We start from the raw sequence: 6,070 nt of genomic DNA on the forward strand, positions 1-6,070 counted from the left end.
ATATATCGAGGGAATCAAGAATTCCTAGTGGCATTAACCTTTTTAGGCGTTGTTTAGATATGTGCCCTAAACGTCTATTCACAACATGGATGAATTCTCATTTGTCACACTATGCTTCACACCTATACTATGCATCATAATATTATTCGTATAGGTTATAATGTCTAATCTGTATAGTTTGTCAATCAAGGAACCTATACCACACACGCTAAAATTTTGAAAAATATTAAACTTTTCATTTCCAAATGAGCAAGTATATCCAGATTTATCCAAACATGAAATAAAAATTAAATTCCACCTAAAAGATGATACTACAAATATATTTCCAAATTTAAAAGTACATTATTCCTCAATCAAACTCTAAAGACATATATTGCCTCTACTTTTGCCTTCTTATCAGTTTCGATATAGATGAATCCTTCAGCATCAATTGACATTCGACTCCTGAGACAACCTTGCATAATTATAATTATGTGAGTAGCTGCACTAGTATTTATCTACAAAATGTTAGTAGGTACAGTAACTATATTGACTTCTGAACTAATAAAGTTGAGAATTATACCCTTTTTGACAAGTCAGTTGACGTATCTGGGAAATCCTTCTTCAGATGACCTTTCTTTTTAAAAAGAAACAAGTTTGGTCCAGATCTTGTTACTTTTATACTTTATGCCCTGAAACCCCAGTCAGTGTAAGTTGTTTACCCTTACCTCTTACCATTGTCATTTTTCTTCTTCTTGTTCGAATACTAAGATGAGAATACATAGTGGGTACTATGAGATGTGTCACCTCTCAATCTCTCTTCTTGCTGTACACACTATGCTATGAGCTCGTTTAGTGTCTATTTCTCCTTTTGATTATTATAGCTAATATTAAAAGAAGTGAACTGTATAAACAGAGAGATTAAGATAAGGTTCCCAATGACACTTTCAGGCATATCTAGCTTTAGTGTCTTAATCCTTGTAACCAAGTTAGACATCTCCATAATGTACTCTCTAATGTTACCCTTCCCGTTGTACCGCATGGACACTAACTTCGTGAGAAGTGTAGTAGTCTCAACCTTTTCGTTTGAGGTGAATCAGTCCGCTAATTCCTTAAGGAATGTTTTGACATCCTCATTCTCAATTCTTGAACCCCCTAAGTGATTCTGGAATAGACATCCTCATGATCATCAAACTCATACGATTTGATCGCTCTCACTTGTCAATGTTCACATTTTTATCTGCAGTGGAATCATCAGTTAAAGGTGCAGGGTGATCATGCTTTAATGCAAAGTCTAAATTCATGCAACCAATAAAACTATAATATGCTCTTTCCATTGTCCAAAGTTTGTGCTAGTAAGTACGAGAATATTGTTTAGATTAGCAGACATTGAGAGTACTACATAAACAAAAATAAAGAACATAGCTCAATTTAACAAACATGGCATATATCTTTATAGTTGTGCAATAACAAAATACAAAAATAAAATATGCAACTATATGGGCATTAATAGAGATACCTAGTGTAACATTACATTAGGTCTTTAAACTAAATTGTAATATACTATTGGTACTCTCTAAATAACTCATAATTACCTTCATCTACCACATAACTCGCTTTCCTTTGAGTTGACACATTATGCACATGATACTTTATTTATAAGGTTCCTTAGTTAGCTTATATTTTCAACTAACACTCACAATACTTCTAATAAGCCACATCATGCCCCTTCTTTTGGGCTGACATGCTATGTTCATGACTTGGAAGTTTAACTTAATTTATGAGTTCCTTAAACATAAATCCGGCATAACAATGACTTTTATATAAGTCAATCACCCTTCACATGGATATACATTCCTCTACGCTAATATTCCTAGCCTCCCCAATAGTTCTTACTTTGGCGATAGTATAGGTTTAACTAAGTAGCAAGAGCGAAGAAGAATTCAGGAAAAACTATTAAAAACTAAGTTAAATTCAGTTATTAATCGATTAATATCAAATACCAATCAATTGGCATCCTTCTTAATCAATTAAGAATAGATAGGAATCGATTCACATATGTGTTAATCGATTGCCCAACATTGGTAATCGATTCCTACGCAGCAATCAATCCCCTGATTGATTTAGAAGGTCAGTATTTATAGTTCATCTACTCTAATCAATTAGCTTAATCAATTACCGGACACCAATCGATTATTTGATCGATTCAGAAACCCTCCGTGGACAACTTAATGAATTGTAATCGATTGGTGAAAATCAACCAATCAGCTAATCGATTCATAAACTTTTTGTGGACAACCCAAATAATCGTAATCGATTGCCCAATTGATTGGTGAAAACCAATTGATCAGTTGGTCAATTCGAAAACTCTCTATGGGCATTCTCAAATTCTATAATCGATTAGCTTCTCATAATAATCGATTGATGAATGTTAATCGATCACTCAATCAATTTAGAAACTCTCTGTTCGCAAATCAGTTTCAAGTAATTGATTGGCTCAATTGATTGGTGAACACCAATTGATCAACCCAATCGATTTGAAACCATGTCGCAATCTAACAATCCTAATCGATTGACCCTCATGCTAGTCGATTAGTAAACACCAATCGATTAGCCCAATCGATTTGGGAACTTTCCTCACGATCTAGCTATCCCAATCGATTAACCCTCATCCCAATTGATTGGTAAACACCAATCGATTAGCCTAATCAATTTGGGAAGTTTCTGTTTATGATTTTGGGCATCTTCTAGTGAACACCACTTGATTACCCAATCGATTGGTAATTGAAAAACATAATTTCTAATCATGATTTCAGCCCAAAGAACCTTGAAACCGCACGCGAATCATGCTCTTCACATATAATGTGAAAATCTTGATTCATAGGTTAAATCCTAACCTATTCATGCTACATTCAACGGATATACACCAATTTCGCTTATTCATATGGAATCAAATGAAAAATTGATGTATATATTCCAAATCATTGAAAAATAATCCTTAAACCTTAAAAATTAACCATAACCTAATCTTAAGATCTGATACCAATTGTTAGAATTATGATACATCAATAATGAACTAAAGGATGCATCTATATCAAGATCTAGCTATCATCAGTCTCTAAAGCAATATTAAAACTAAAACAATAGCTACGAAGAGCTGACCTGAATCCATCGCAAGGCTATTGCTTCTTACTTGTCGCCAGTGATCCTATAAGAGCAGTGGGAATCTTCCACAGGATTGAGTTGGAAAGCCAAAGGTCATTCTCAATGGGGAAGAAGAAGCAAAAGGAAGAGAGCAAGGTTCAACATTCCCTAATTGAACCAATCTCTTCCTTTATATACCTGACCCAACCTATGAGGACTATGTACCATAAAGCACATCCCTCATTAACAGCCTATCAATGTTAATGAATCAGATTATTGGATCTATATATTAAATCTACATCTATTTAATCTAAACCCCCTTTATATACAATTAAAGCATTAGATCACTTAATTATGATTTAGTTTTCATAATGACAATCAGTTGTATATGTGTGTTAATCAAATGTAAGGTGGCGTTTGGTTTATGGGTTTGGGAATGAGGGAATGGATTCATTCCTAAACCTTGTGTTTGGTTGATGGGAATGAATCAAGATTTTGGAATGAAACCCAAAAACTTGGGTATGGATGAAACTCACCCCCTCCCTTGGGTTTTGATGGAATAGGAATGTGAATTAAATTTTAGACAAAAATACTCTTAGTATATTTGTTCAATTTTTTTTTAATTTTACACTCTATCTCCTTGTTCTCTCTCATAATATTTTCTCTCCTTATTTTATCATCATACTTTCTCTCTCAACATACTTTATCTCTCAACATACTTTCTCTCTCCTCATTCTCTCTCATCACACATTCTCTATCATTCTCTCTCTATATTCTCTCCCATCATACACTCTCTCTCTTCATTCTCTTTCATCACACTTTCTCTCCCATTACACACTTCCTCCTTATTTTTTTCATCGTACTTTCTCTCTCATCGCACTTTCTCTCTTCTCAATATATCTTAGCATACTCTCTCTCATCGTATTTTCTCTCTCTTCATTCTCTCTCATCACACTCTCTTTCTTTATTTTCTCTAATCACACTTTCTCTCTCATCATACTTTCGATCTCCCCAGTATCTCATTTTCTCTCATCACACTTTCTCTCTCTTAATTTTTTCCCATCACTCTTTCTCTCTCAACCTACTTTCTCTCTCATCATACTTTCTCTCTCCTCACTTTTTCATTTCCTCTCATAATACTTTCTCTCTCTTCATTTTTCCATCACTCTTTCTCTCTAAGCATACTTTCTCTCTCCTCAGTCTCTCATTTTCTCTCATCATACTTTCTCTCTCTTCATTTTTTCCATCACTCTTTCTCTCTCAACATACTTTCTCTCTCCTCAGGCTCTCATTTTCTATCATCATACTTTATCTCTCTTCATTTTTTCCCATCACTCTTTCTCTCTCAACCCACTTTCTCTCTCATCGTTCTTTCTCTCTCCTCACTCTTTCATTTTCTCTCATAATAATTTCTCTCTTCATTTTCCCCAACACATTTTCTCTCTCATCACACTTTCTCTCTCATCATATATTTTTCTCACATTCAACTTTCTCTCCCATCTAATTTTTTCTCTTATTTTCCTATAACGGTAAAAAAGGAAATTTAGGTTCATTCCGATTGAAAATATTTAACTAACCAAACATCATTTTTAAGAATGATACCTAAGCTCATAGTCATTCCCATTCCATAATACTATGATACTCATTCTCATTCCGATTCCTAGGAGAGAACCAAACGCCCCCTAGGTTCACTTTATGGAGATTAAGTCCACCCATGTGGACTTAATTGGATTTAGTCCGCCCATGTGAACTAATCCTACAAATGCATCTTTAAAGGAATTGAGAGTGGATGATTATAACTATCCATAAAGTTAGTGACAACCAAATTAAGTCTAGTTTGTTCCTTGACAAGTGAAATCTTTGGCATACAACCAACTCTAATTTTGCCACGTGCTCTAACACTTGTCCGCTAATCACCTTTTGCATGTTTATTCCATCGCATTTGATTTGTATGTCCTTTAAAGCATGCAAATATTTTCCAAACAAGTTTATTTATCTTCTTATTTTTTGCTATTGTTTATCCTTGCACTAAATATGGTTTCTCGTACATATTGGTTATGTTGGGGTTGCAAGGTTACAAATATAGTCTCACATTGAAAACACATGGAAAAGATCATGGGTTTATAAGAAAAAGATATCTCCATTGGTATGAGGCATTTTGGGTAAAGCCCAAGAGCAAAACCATGAGGGTTTAGGTCCAAAGTGGACAATATCATACCATTGTGGATATATCTAAATTCTTTTCGATCCTACAATTGGTATCAAAGCGAGGTCGTTCTTCACTAGACTAACCGTCGGAAGAAGCACAAGCTAGAGCCATGATCTAAGATCGAACCATGTGGGTGAAACCTTAAAACAAAATAAGGGAGGCCTGGCGGGGTCTTGACGATGTTGAGAGAGGCAGGCCTTGAAGTTAGTGAGTGTGCTTGGGGGGGGGGGGTTGGTTTGAGGAGGGAGGGGGGTAGCTACTACAACGTGCTGGTCTAGGAATATTGTAGCAACTATGAAATCATAGTTGTTATAACGTAGTTAGATCATAATGTTATAGCAGCTACAAAGTGCCTACCACTTTATAGCAGTTAGGAAATAGTAGTTGTTACAACATTCTGGTCTAAGAGCATTATAGCAACTACAAAATTGTAGCTACTTCAACAATTTCATAGTTGCTGCAATGTTGTTAGACCAGAATGTTGTAGCAGTTACTAAATCGTAACTGTTACAATATGGTAGGACTACAAACAAAAGTATTCTAGCAGCTACGATTTCGTAGCTGATACAACACTATATAAACTTTAAAACTGTAGCATTTGGATGGAGAAGGAAGATGTTTAGGACATATATATATAGGGAACACACTACATATGACGACGGTAGGTAGGCTCGGCGAGGTGATGCGATAATGAGAGAGTAGATCGGTGAAGACATGATCGACAACTCTAGGAAGTGA

The sequence above is a fragment of the Zingiber officinale genome, chromosome 3B, assembly GCF_018446385.1.
Source record: "Zingiber officinale cultivar Zhangliang chromosome 3B, Zo_v1.1, whole genome shotgun sequence".
NCBI lineage: Eukaryota > Viridiplantae > Streptophyta > Magnoliopsida > Zingiberales > Zingiberaceae > Zingiber > Zingiber officinale.